This window comes from Hemibagrus wyckioides, linkage group LG06 (assembly GCF_019097595.1).
Source record: "Hemibagrus wyckioides isolate EC202008001 linkage group LG06, SWU_Hwy_1.0, whole genome shotgun sequence".
Taxonomy (NCBI): Eukaryota; Metazoa; Chordata; class Actinopteri; order Siluriformes; family Bagridae; genus Hemibagrus; species Hemibagrus wyckioides.
The window spans coordinates 42,933,192-42,947,522 of record NC_080715.1 but is presented as its reverse complement, the minus strand read 5'-3'; the positions used below and the strand labels follow the sequence as shown (position 1 = coordinate 42,947,522).

The window sequence follows — 14,331 nt, the reverse complement described above, 5'->3', positions numbered from 1 at the left end:
CGGGTTTCTTTATTCAGCCACGCAGTCAACAACATGCATATCTGAAGAGAGCAGCTGGTCTCCCAAAAAACTCCGAAAAAGTCCCCTCTACTTATACCCCAGGCGCCCCGGGGCGCCTCCTTTTCTCTAATTTAAATATTTCCAGCAATTTCCCATTATATTCAGTGTATGGCTTCTTTAGTCCCTCCTTCCTTAATTTACATACGTTTCCCAGTTCCCATTATTTTCACATTTGTCCCGATACCGCCCCTAAATTAATACCATCCTCCCCTTGATGATGTCAATTTTTCTCCTCCCTAGTTCCCCTTATTTTTAGGCTAAGTCACCAATTTTAGAAAAAATTGGTGCTTACTTATAAGCGCCACTTCCTCATTGACTTAATTTTACCGTCACCTCTCCAAGGTGCTTCCTCGGCTCATCCTGACCTCGTGCGTTGCCCTCCACAACAATGTGTAAGTACCTTGCTCTCTTCCTTTATGTCATGATGACTTTTCCCTCTACTTACTTGATCTAAGTTTTATTTACTATTTTTAAAATAAGCTGTGCCATTAAGCTGCCTCATATCCTTTTCTCTTTTCATCACTGTTGGTTGCTGGTATTCCAATGCTATTGTCTCCACTACCTGCCTATCACTGTCATGTCACAGTGACCTGGCCTAATTCCCACACTGTGTTCCTCCTGCCTTAGTACACGCTCTCTTTTGCTGATTACATAGTCACGCAATATGCACTTCACTCATCTTCACTCATCTCTCCCCATTTCCCATTTTTTCCTTCTAGCTGAGTCACCCCTTATCTTCCGGAGAAGGGGTGCTCTGCGACGCTATTGCTAGTATCAGCTATCCTGTCTGGCCATTCAACTTACTGGTTTCCTGGAGCACCTATCTGAATCCTCTATTCCTGAGTCTCCTTACCTCGCTCATCATATCGTGAGAGATACCGTCTGTCTTGATCAGAGCACCCAGTTTCACCCCACAACCTGTGATCAGTCTACTCAGACTTTCTACTGGCACTGGACACGCACCACCTCTCAAGGCGTCCAGACTGAGGATTTCCCTGTTGAGATCTCCTCTAATGATTCTTCCTCTGACTCTTCTTCATCTCCTAATTCCCCTGACATTCCCCAACTTTCTCCTGGACATATGCCTATGCCCTACAGTGTTCATGATATTCCTCAATCTTCTCCTGACTATTCACCCCCAACTTCTCCCACTGATTACTCTCCAACTTCTCCTCAGGATCCCGAGATCCCGTCTTCTACAACTCACCCTCCGGTCCCACTGATCCCATTGGATAGGCTGGCTGACTGAGTTGTAACTCCTAATGTTCCAATAAATCTCTCCTCTTTTTTTTTCTGTTTCTTCAGTCCCAGTGTGGTTATTACGCTAGCATGCTGCCATTAATAATTCTGCATGATTATTATAAAGACTATGATTGCCATAAAGGCTATATCTGATTATTATAGCTATTATTAATCAAAGTTAACTACTTAATCAATGGCTAAATAATTCTTGATGGATACACACTACTCTTAGGCAGAATATTGCTAAGTCAGAGCTTAGAGCATTGAGTACATTATTTCTTAAGCTACTTTTAAAGCTGGGTATATAATTCAAAGCTGGGTATATTATTTTTCTCCGACAAAATGAATAGGGTTGGAGCACAGATTAGACGCTAAAATCAGAGTGAACTTCATGTTCAGATGAGGGCTGAAGCAGATGAGAATGTGAGTCAGTATGAATTACTGTTGCATGGAGGCCTGGGTGATATTTAAAGAATAAAACACTCGAGGATTGTGCTATTAGAGGAAAATAATCATAACTTCAGCTCTACACAAACCTTAAACCCCATTTCCCATCATGCCAAGTTACAGTGTCCATATAATGTTGTGGAACTGATTCCACATCAAGCCTCTTTTTTTATGTCTCTTGAAGATAATTAGCTAAGTACAAACATAAATGTCTCTGTGCTACTGTCAGAGCCTCTCTTATAGAAAACTAATCAACAGCTTCCGACCCATCAGAATCCAGTACTCATCAGTGCTGTGGGATAATTGATAGAGATAATGATTGACATCAAAACTTTATTTTTATTTTGGTTATTGATTTTTTGTGTTTTTAAATAAAATGTTTAGAGGTTGTGGGATAAAAACTTTACACATGGTTTAAAATGTTAAACTTTACTCCTGATTGCAAAACGGAAATGTTTAGAAAATGTCAGGATGTTAATGTGGGTATAGGTGATGGCGTACTCCCACACCCACTCCTACACGATTCAAGAGAAGATCTGCTCTGAACATGACAAGCTGATAGAGATTTACTGTCATACTGATCAAACCTGCATCTGTTACAGAAGTTGTGCTGTAACTTCTCAAACAGGATCTGTAGTCGTCACCTTCGTCTCCTAAAACCTATAACAAAATATAGCAAACTCTGTGATTATAAATAAGATGGACTGTGAAACAGCTGCAGCCCGTATGCCTGCCAATAAGCCTAAATCTTTAACATCTGTAAATATATATACAGAATTAGGCTATTAACAATCATATCTAATTGTACTCATTATAAATGTTTATTTTAAATTGTAATAATTTTTTACATTATTAAAACCATTTGATTTTTTATCAAATAAATGCAGCTTAGATAACCATAAGAAACTTTAAAAACAATGAAAATTTACGAAACGTTGAGAGAGCTTTGGAGATCTGGCCATCAGTGACTTTGTACCTGGATGCAGTTAGAAAAAAGAAGATACCAAATCCAGGAACGGCATCTTATCACACTCCTGAAAAGTGAAAGCCAGAGGGAACCTTCAGTCCTTTCCTTACCTTCTATCAAACAAATGTGCCTGTGATTCCATTTCTTGTCAAAGCTGATGAAGGTATTGTAATTCCATTACAGTACTCTGATAATGCAAAATAACAATCTTGCTTTGGAAGTTACTTTTAATGGCATACATACACTATATTGCCAAAGTATTTGCTCACCCATCCAAATAATCAGAATCAGGTGTTCCAATCACTTCCATGGCCACAGGTGTATAAAATCAAGCACCTAGGCATGCAGACTGTTTTTACAAACATTTGTGAAAGAATGGGTCGCTCTCAGGAGCTCAGTGAATTCCAGCGTGGAACCGTGATAGGATGCCACCTGTGCAACAAATCCAGTCGTGAAATTTCCTCGCTCCTAAATATTCCACAGTCAACTGTCAGCTGTATTATAAGAACGTGGAAGTGTTTGGGAACGACAGCAACTCAGCCACCAAGTGGTAGGCCACGTAAACTGACGGAGCGGGGTCAGCGGATGCTGAGGCGCATAGTGCGAAGAGGTCGCCAACTTTCTGCAGAGTCAATCGCTAGAGACCTCCAAACTTCATGTGGCCTTCAGATTAGCTCAAGAACAGTGCGCAGAGAGCTTCATGGAATGGGTTTCCATGGCCGAGCAGCTGCATCCAAGCCATACATCACCAAGTGCAATGCAAAGCGTCGGATGCAGTGGTGTAAAGCACGCCGCCACTGGACTCTGGAGCAGTGGAGACGCGTTCTCTGGAGTGACGAATCGTGCTTCTCCATCTGGCAATCTGATGGACGAGTCTGGGTTTGGCGGTTGCCAGGAGAACGGTACTTGTCTGACTGCATTGTGCCAAGTGTAAAGTTTGGTGGAGGGGGGATTATGGTGTGGGGTTGTTTTTCAGGAGCTGGGCTTGGCCCCTTAGTTCCAGTGAAAGGAACTCTGAATGCTTCAGCATACCAAGACATTTTGGACAATTCCATGCTCCCAACTTTGTGGGAACAGTTTGGAGCTGGCCCCTTCCTCTTCCAACATGACTGTGCACCAGTGACCAAAGCAAGGTCCATAAAGACATGGATGACAGAGTCTGGTGTGGAGGAACTTGACTGGCCTGCACAGAGTCCTGACCTCAACCCGATAGAACACCTTTGGGATGAATTAGAGCGGAGACTGAGAGCCAGGCCTTCTCGTCCAACATCAGTGTGTGACCTCACAAATGCGCTTCTGGAAGAATGGTCAAAAATTCCCATAAACACACTCCTAAACCTTGTGGACAGCCTTCCCAGAAGAGTTGAAGCTGTTATAGCTGCAAAGGGTGGACCGACGTCATATTGAACCCTATGGATTAGGAATGGGATGTCACTTAAGTTCATATGCGAGTCAAGGCAGGTGAACGAATACTTTTGGCAATATAGTGTAGCTTGTGGGACTAGGGGATGAAGCAAACACTAACAACAATACTTGTTAAAGTAGTATACTACAATAGTATTTTTCTGCCGAATGTCAAATAATAAAATTGAACTTAAGTAAATGTAATATTGTATGCTGAGGTGTTTTGTCAAGAAAGAGGTACTCAAGGATATTAATCCACTTCAGCTGGTCAGGTTGGATGTCAGTGACAAGCAAAGCTGGGTCAGCCCAAAGGAAGTACACCTAGGCTTGGGTGCAGAATCACTCCTTAAGGTATTGTTATGGTTATTTTGATGGATAGAGCTAAGTTTGATTTTATAATAGGTCATAATAGGTTATAATAGGTTGTTTACATCCTCCCATGAGGAAATACAGAAACAGAAAAAAGAGGACAAGAGCCTATTAAAGTATCCTGTCATGAGTCAGGTGTCCTGTTTGATGATCTGTCCCTGACTGGTGCAAAAGCAATATTATAAAACTGGTGCAGAAGTTTTTGCAAGCCCAACAGTTATCAGGAGGAGTTCAGTTATATCAAAGTGTAGTAAATGAAATAAAGTTATGAAATATGCTATTATTCTAAATGTAAGAAAATGGCTTGTGTAAACATTATGTATTAATACTTTATCTCCTTACTGTTGTTTTCTTTAGATGATGTAATAATCCAGCAGTTTAGTGACTTCTTATATGCTGAAAATGAGAGGCTTTTTAAAGAAACTCCTGGTTCTCCTGTCCTATGGGTAGGCTACATTGGAGAGTGGATTCTCCGTTAACAAAGAAGTGGAGACCTGCAATATGCAGGAGGAGACAATGGTCATGCATTGACTGGTATATGATTGTCAACACCTGTGACTCTAAAGAGTTACTGGCCTCGGCTGCACCTGCCAGGTCTTGATCAGCAAAGGCTAAGAAAATTATTTCTGTCCAGGCATAGAAACGGAAAGCTTTAGAAGAAAAAAGTGAGGACCTGAAAAAGAAAAAGAGAATTCTAGTCCAAGTATCTATGCAGAGAGTATCTATGCAGAAAGGGATGATGATGGAAAAGCTTGCACCTTGATGGCACAGCTCATTACAAAATTAAACACGCTGAGGAAGAGATATAAAGAAAAAACAAGTGAATTCTAGCAAATTGAGACAGAGTTTGAGACAAAGGGCAAAGAACTGAGATCTTCCACATGCCAGGGGCAAATTCTAAGCAGGTGAGGGCAACAGACCCTTAAAATTACTACTATTTACTAACTAGTCTTTAGAGTCAGAAACATCATAGAGGCTGACTCCATGGGCTTAACAAGAGACCAGAGGGTGCCTACCCAAGGAGGCCCCGAGGACAAGTTTGTGGTTCACAGCAATGGCAGCCATGTAAACTTTTAAAGTAGAGAGGGACAGACTCCTAAAAAGGCGAGACTGCAAGAACTCCAGCAGTGTACCGACCGAGCAGTGAACTGGTTCCATGTTGAACACACCAGAAGTGAAAACGCCTCCACTTCAGAGCATACAGCTTTCTAGTGGAGGAAGCCCTAGCATTCAACAGTCTCCACTACCTCCGAAGAAAGGCCTGCTTCTAGGAACTGGTTCCCCTCAGGGGCCAGACCCAGAGCTTCCACATCATGGGGTGGGGGTGTAAGATTACTGCACATGAGAGAGGAGATCTTTCCTGACAGGAATCTCCCAAGAAGCGCCGTCTAGGAGGGAGATAAGGTCCACAAACCAAACTCAAGTGGGCCAGCAAGGAGCCACTAAAAGAAGGTTGACCTGTTCATGGCCCACTCTGGCTAAGACTTCTGGGAGCAGAGCTAATAGGGTAATGGCGTACAGGTGTAGTCTTGGCCATATCTGTACAAGAGCATCCAGGCCCAGAGGGGCTGGATGAGAGAGGGAATACCACAGTGGACAGTGGGTAAACTCCTTTGAGGCAAACAGATCCACTTCCGCATGGCCAAAAATCTGCCAGATGCTCTCCACCACCTGTGGATGGAGACCTCACTCCCTGGGCCTCGACAGGAAGTCTGCATCCCAATTTATGTGCCCTGGGAAGAAAATCACTCTCAGCAAAAGAAACCTGGTCTCTGCCCAGAGCAGAATCTGCTGCGCCAACCTGAACAGAGATCATGAATGCAGTCCGCCCTGATGATTAATATGAGAAACTACTGCGGTGCTGTCTGTGCGCACCAACACATGGTAGCCCCTGAGGTATAGGAGAAAGTCTTTCAATGCTAGAAATATGGCCCTCATCTCTAGGCAATTTATGTGCCATGAGAGTTGAGAGCCCTCCCAGAGACCATGGGTGGGGCAGCCGTCCAAGACCACTCCCCAGCCAGAATGTGAGAAGAATCTTGCAACAATGATGCACCCCTAGTGTGGGACCCAAGGTCAGAAACCAGAGATAACGTTGGCCAGGGCAGCATCCATGCACTTCGTAAATGTGTGTGGTGACAGTGCTAGACTGAAAGGAAGAACACAATACTGGTATGCATTGCCCCTGAAAGCAAACCTGCGGAACTTCCTGTGTTCTGGCAGAATACCTACATGAAAATAGGCATCTTTGAGGTCTATCATCACAAACCAGTCCCCCACCTGATTTTTTGCAACGCAATAAGTTTGAGTTTTCATCTTGAACTTCAACATTTCAGTGCACAGTTCAGAGCCCACAGGTCCAAAATTGGACACAGGCCCCCATCTCTCTTGGTAACGACAAAATTCCGGCTGTAAAAGCCTGAATCTCAATCTGATAGGGGAGCATATTTTATGGCCCCTTTCCTCAGGAGAGAGAGAAGTTCCTCTTGGAGGAACATGGTTTGGTGTTTGCCAAAGACTGTGGGCAACACTCCCTGAAATGAAGGGGGACGGGTGGCAAACTGGATCCTGTACCCTTTATCTACGGTATCAAGGACCCACTGAGAGACACCTAGCAGAAGTTTCCATGCTACCAGGTTGCCCGAAAGAGGTGTCAACCTCGTGCTGAACTGCCCGGCACCCTGAAACAGCGAGCTGGCAGGCATAGACCTGGGGGATAGATTCATGAAAGAAAAGGGAGCAAGGGTGGACCCTACTGACCCCCAAAATGCCAGAGGCAGTGGGACAGGAGGTAGGAGAAACCACCCTAAGGAGGATGCTCCTAGGAACCCTAGCCCTCGGGCGTCAGGATTCCTTCTTGGCCTGCCTGGCAAAGATGACAGACCTCGCCTGGTTTTGACAGGTCTCTCCTGACGGGCCTGGGCACACTAATGCACGGGCCCTCTGCTTCATGGCATGGAGCGTGAGATATGTGGCTCGATGTAGCTCAGAGGCTGTCTTAGGTTTGAATAAATCTCCACAGTCAAGCTCTTTCAGCAGGTCAGCCTGGAAGGCCTACAAAACCACCATGGTGTGCAGGGACGCACCAGCTTAGCCTGCTGCTGTGTAGGCATTCCCCACAAGGGCTGAAGTGACTCTATGCGGCTTAGAAAGGAGTGCCGGCTTTCTCCCTGCTGGTGATATAGGGGAGAGATAGCCCGCAAGCATTTCTTTAACTCTGGGCATGACTGCATAGCTATAATTCTCAAGCCCCACAATGGCTGAATAATTAGAGGAGGCTGGGGAAAAAAGATGTGCCAAATAAGGATCCTCCAGGTCCTCGATACCTCAGGGAAAAACAGCAGTGGTCTATGGAATGAAATCACTGTCAAAAATAATCATACATAATTCAAAACATTTGTGTGTAATTTTAATGTACTTGTGTGTAATTTAAAATAATAGTATGTAATTCTGTGTTTTGTCAGAGTTGGATTCCAAAATGTACGACTATGACAGTTTATATACACAGTGCTTGTTTTCACAACACCTCTGTTACATGCACAACATGCAAAATTAAAACCACAAAGAGCAGTGTGAAAAAACTGTTAAAAATACGTCACTTGTGCCCTGCCCTGAGAGCTAATCTTTTTATTTTTTTTTATTTTTGCAAAGAACCAAATACAATAAGGCAATACAACATCATAAGAAGATCCTAAAAAACAGATCAGCAATCAGAATGAAAATAAACTATTAATCAAAATAATTACACAGTTGGGTCTTCTAATAGTTTAAATTTCTGCAATAAACTAAACAGTCTTCTTCCAGTTTTACATTTTAACAATCTTACAGATTTACAGTACATCCAAAATTCCTTTTTAAAAACAGGAAACAATGGCTTTGTTTTAAGGCACTTACATTTATGAATATATAATTTGCCCAAAATAAAATAATATTCAGTACACATTGAGTATGTACATCTTCCATTAATAAACCAAAAATTATATCATTTTTAGATACTTGAGAAGACAGATTGATTGAAACTTTAAGCCACTTGAATGTATCAGACCAAAAGGCTCTACTGAATGAACAAAGAATAAATGTACAGTTGTTGTTTCAATATCAACATCACAAAAGGTACAATTATTCTGATCAATATTAAATCTATATCTAAGAAACTGATGAATAGATATCATTAAAAATTTTAAAGTGTACTTCCTTGGCCTTGGGGGGTATGGGAAAGGAGAGATACATGGTTTTTAATTTAAAAATGGAGCTCTTGGGAAAAAGGTGAGTCACGTTATTTTGACTAGCTTGATTTGGAAGTGTATTTATTTATATGTAATTTAATCATTTATTTGGCAGGCTACACCTAATAAAATCTTGCCCATTTATTATTAAAGAAGGTAAATGAAGAGCTTCTGTTACATTGTGCACTGTATTACTGACCAACAGTACAAAGGCCTTTGGAATACAGTTCAATACCCTATTATATTGCTTGTAATCACAATGAATATAATATTTTCCACAAAAAGTACTATGATCCCTGAGAGCTAATCTTAACCACTATAGCTAAACTATCTCTGTAATATTACCCCTCCCTGTTATTAGTGATAACTAACCCTTGAACAAAAAAAAAATTCATCTTCCCTTGGATAGTAATGCCTGTGACCTTGGTGATGTATTTTTGACAGTCGTTTCACACAGCTCAATGCATGGGCGTAATTTCACTTGTTGTGCATGTAACAGAGCTAAGTGTGTGGTAACAGACCCAGATGTCATCCTCCATCTGGCATGCTGCATGACTGGACACATTGCCTGAATTCTAGTTACTTCCGGGTTACGGACATCCATCCATCCATCCATCCATCCATCCATCCATCTATCAAAGGTTTTATCTGTTTGTTTGTTTTTTTTGTATAAAGCAACCTTTCATTAAATCATTAATAACCAGCGTTGTGAATTCACAGAAGCAGACCAGGGGAGTGTTCAGCAGGAATCCTTTATTGATCAGACCACACTGCAGTTGTACTGTAGTCATCAAGTCCAGTGAAAAGGCACAAATGCTGCAGTCTTAAAGGCATTGAGTGGTCAGGCCTTGAAGGTGTGACAATCTGATGTGATCACCATTTGGTTGTGAGAGCTGGGATATGTAAATAGGTAATCAAAGAGCAATGTATGCTACAAATGATATATTTTCCCATGCCAGTAATAAAGCCAGTGCAGTACAACTAACGGCGTATGCGGAACCAGAACACCAGAGGGCGGCATCACCCGAGTATTGACATTCTCGAACTCATTTCTGGTCTTACTCGGGTATTTAAACAGCTCTGTTGGATTACGTACCGAGCCTTGCTTTATTGTTCTTGTTGTCTACTATGTGTATGATCTTTGCCTGTTCTAGTTATTTACTATTCCTGGTTTTGTGGTTTGGTTTCAGTTTGCCGAGTGTGTTTGAGGGTTTTTGACCCTTTTGCTAGTCCTTAACGATAGTGATTCTTGCCTGCTGTTTTGGATATTAATAAAGATCTGCAAAATGGATTCTACTTCATCTGTGTCCAGCGCATCCTTACAACATTTTAAACCTGTTAGGATCACATTGTAGAAAAATAAAAGATCAACTTTTCCATTCATTTGATTTTTCTGCTTGTGTCTGAAGTTGTTTCTAAACCCTGAAATTTCACTGTAAAGCATATAACAATATTTCAAATACTTTAAATCATAGAGTAGATTAGGTAAAGTTGCCTATATTGTGTTCATCCCATATTCAGCCTGGATGATGATTGGCTGGCAGACAGATCCTTATGAATCCAATTTGGATTTTTTTTTTTTTTAAATATAACAAAGTTTTGCAAAAGAAAATATCAGACCACAGAAGAATAAAGTGCTGAAGTGCTGTGCAAACCAGCTGGCTTATATCTTCACTGACATCCTTGAGTAACTACATATTTCTAACATGATTTAAAACTATTGCCATCATTCTGGTGCCTGGTGGGACAGCAATAATAAAAAAGGTCAGAAAACACAACAATCTTATTATTCAGATAATAGCCTATTTTTTACTTTTTAATGTTAACACAGTTGATAAAAGTCGGCTAACAAATGTATGTTGTGTCACAAAGGAGGCCCACTGTCTCTGATTCTGAAAACCCCTGACATATAGGACCCTTCTGAATATTATTCCATACCCAATATGTAAAAATACTTAAATTAAATAAGCCTAAAGATTGATCTAAATAAAATATAAACTGTTAAAGCACTAAGACATTACAGTCTGAACATCATGACTTTCTATTATTCAGCTAATGCAGTATTTAAGTTAAAATACAGACATGACTTAGGTGAACAATGGACCAGAACAGTCTGTTCTGTCAATAGAAAAAGGAATTCCCAGCACTATAAATACTGGTATGGTAACTGACCATTTTAGTCCAGTCTCTGAGATACTCAAGATAGATGTGGCGAATGTGGGCTTTAGAGGAAGAGAAATAAACCGAGATGTATGTCACCGAAAACCTCCCCAGCATGTCCCTCAGCTCATCATTTACCATATGCACTCTCAGTTATCCTAGTAATCACTGCATAGGTCAAGTTTGGTTGAGAAGCATACAGACGAAATTGCTCTAAGGCTACTAGAATGAAGGGCAGAGGATAAGGATAATTCACTGTGCACTGTTTTAGGCCCCTATAATTAATGCTCAGCTGACAGCATGGGGTAAACTCAACCACAAGGAGGGCATGGTACCTGAATGTAAATATATAATGCAGTCTATATATTATTATATTATATAATATATTATATTATATTATATAATATAATATTATTATATTATTATTATTATATATTATATATACTATATATTATATAATGTAAATATATAATGCAGGGGTGGTACAGGGAGAGGCCACAAGCTCTTGCCTTTCTGGAAACCTCCAGGCTTACAGGTCCACATGCCTAGGCACTACTGGGTCCAGTGGAGCTACAGGTTACAGTTACAGGATGTGTCACTCCATCCACAAGATGCCAAGAATCATGGGATACTTAGCAGAGATGGTACCCAGCAGTTCTTTGTCTTTACAGTGGAGTGCACCAACCCACAGGTGGTTGGGTTGAGTGTGTTGTGTCACAGTGCCACCTCCGATGGGTCCCCCATCTGTAGCTTGAATGTGTAGAGGCTGTGGCAGAAGGACTGCATTTATCAGTGCTGTTGAAAGAGAATCTGCATCTGTATCACAATTAGTAACATGAACGCATGCTGGGAAAGAGATTTGGTTTGACTGGAGACTGTGTTCAGTTTGTGAGCCTGGGCTGGGGCTCCCATTGGTAATCGCGTTGCACTTACTGTAGCATGCATAGGGCATGGCCGAAAAGATGATCTGCTTGGCTATAGTAAAAACAGCCGTGCTGTCTGCGCCACCGATCTGGCTCAGTTTTTGATGGGCTCAGCAGCTGAGTGGGATTCTGGCATGGGTCTCAAGACATGGGGCAGTGGCTGGTTACACAGAAAGTGGTCAAGGCAAATAGAAAGGTCAATCCGCTATTCTCTTGCCGCTAGTCATGGAATTTTCAATTCAATTTTATTTGTATAGCACTTTTAACAATGAACATTGTCTCAAAGCAGCTTTACAGAACATAGGAAACAAAAAACAATGTAAAATCCTAGATGTTAGACAAAATCATCCCTAATGAGCAAGTCTGTGGTGACTGTGGGAAGGAAAAACTCCCTTAGAATGTATGAGGAAGAAACCTTGAGAGAAACCAGACTCAAAAGGGAACCAATCCTCATTTGGGTGACACCAGTGTGTGATTATAAATGATTATAAACACTGGAGTGTGATTTTAAATTAATATAAACACTGGAGAGTGTGATTATAAATTATTCTAAACACAAGAGTGTGATATGAACACTGTCCTTTCTGCAGTTATGTATAGTCTACAGTGTGATGCAGGTACAGCATATATATAATGTTAATGTGTGTATTAATTAATTAGGAGGTTGTTGTCATCCTCGAAGTCCACATAGGGCTGGCAACATTGCATTAATATACCCAAATCCTCACAAAGCAGAATCCAGCTGAAGTTGATCCAACTCTGGATGCCTCAGGATACTTGCAGAGTTAGTCTCTGTCTGTTGGAGCTGACACATTCTCCAGATGCCTCAGGATGGGTAGAAAAAGGAACAGGAGGAAAGAAATTAATGTAGCTGCCGGTCATAATATTAGCAGCACTAGGTGATAATGTGCATTTGATCAGATGTACTGGAGTACAAGGTTATGGGATGAATTATGTATATGCCAAGCTAAAGAGATACACTATATTGCCAAAAGTATTCGCTCACCTGCCTTGACTCGCATATGAACTTAAGTGACATCCCGTTCCTAATCCATAGGGTTCAATATGACGTCGGTCCACCCTTTGCAGCTATAACAGCTTCAACTCTTCTGGGAAGGCTGTCCACAAGGTTTAGGAGTGTGTTTATGGGAATTTTTGACCATTCTTCCAGAAGCACATTTGTGAGGTCACACACTGATGTTGGACGAGAAGGCCTGGCTCTCAGTCTCCACTCTAATTCATCCCAAAGGTGTTCTATCGGGTTGAGGTCAGGACTCTGTGCAGGCCAGTCAAGTTCATCCACACCAGACTCTGTCATCCATGTCTTTATGGACCTTGCTTTGGTCACTGGTGCACAGTCATGTTGGAAGAGGAAGGGGCCAGCTCCAAACTGTTCCCACAAAGTTGGGAGCATGGAATTGTCCAAAATGTCTTGGTATGCTGAAGCATTCAGAGTTCCTTTCACTGGAACTAAGGGGCCAAGCCCACCTCCTGAAAAACAACCCCACACCATAATCCCCCCTCCACCAAACTTTACACTTGGCACAATGCAGTCAGACAAGTACCGTTCTCCTGGCAACCGCCAAACCCAGACTCGTCCATCAGATTGCCAGATGGAGAAGCGCGATTCGTCACTCCAGAGAACGCGTCTCCACTGCTCTAGAGTCCAGTGGCGGCGTGCTTTACACCACTGCATCCGATGCTTTGCATTGCACTTGGTGATGTATGGCTTGGATGCAGCTGCTCGGCCATGGAAACCCATTCCATGAAGCTCTCTGCGCACTGTTCTTGAGCTAATCTGAAGGCCACATGAAGTTTGGAGGTCTGTAGCGATTGACTCTGCAGAAAGTTGGCGACCTCTTCGCACTATGCGCCTCAGCATCCGCTGACCCCGCTCTGTCAGTTTACGTGGCCTACCACTTGGTGGCTGAGTTGCTGTCGTTCCCAAACACTTCCACGTTCTTATAATACAGCTGACAGTTGACTGTGGAATATTTAGGAGCGAGGAAATTTCACGACTGGATTTGTTGCACAGGTGGCATCCTATCACAGTTCCACGCTGGAATTCACTGAGCTCCTGAGAGCGACCCATTCTTTCACAAATGTTTGTAAAAACAGTCTGCATGCCTAGGTGCTTGATTTTATACACCTGTGGCCATGGAAGTGATTGGAACACCTGATTCTGATTATTTGGATGGGTGAGCGAATACTTTTGGCAATATAGTGTATGTCTTTAATCTACCTTTAAACAGGGAGACTGTGTCTGAGCCCTGAACACTGTCAGGAAGACTATTCCAAAGTTTAGGAGCTAAATACGAAAACACTCTGTCCCCTTTTGTAGACTTTAATATTCTGGGAACTATCAGAAGTCCAGATAGACCGTGGTGGATTGTAGTGTGTCAGAAGACTGATTAGATAGCCTTGTATGTAAGTAGTGATAGTTTGTAATCAATTCTAAACTTAACAGTTAGCCAGTGCAGGGATGATAATATTGGGGTTATATGATCGTATTTTCTTGATGTGGTAAGAACTC

The 14,331-nt window shown here is 42.0% G+C and overlaps 1 protein-coding gene and 1 pseudogene across 1 annotated transcript in view; one reads left to right on the top strand and one right to left on the bottom strand.

Moving 5' to 3' along the window:
* LOC131353773 (tripartite motif-containing protein 16-like) overlaps positions 1 to 1,017 on the top strand; it is an 8,507-nt gene extending 7,490 nt beyond the window's left edge. The window contains exon 6 of the mRNA XM_058390841.1: positions 1 to 1,017. This exon is cut by the window's left edge and continues 1,346 nt beyond it. The gene's annotated coding sequence lies outside the window, so the exon portion shown is untranslated.
* A 4,891-nt stretch (positions 1,018 to 5,908) lies between these two features.
* LOC131353876 (uncharacterized) lies at positions 5,909 to 11,016 on the bottom strand (annotated as a pseudogene).
* Between the last annotated feature and the right edge of the window lie 3,315 nt (positions 11,017 to 14,331).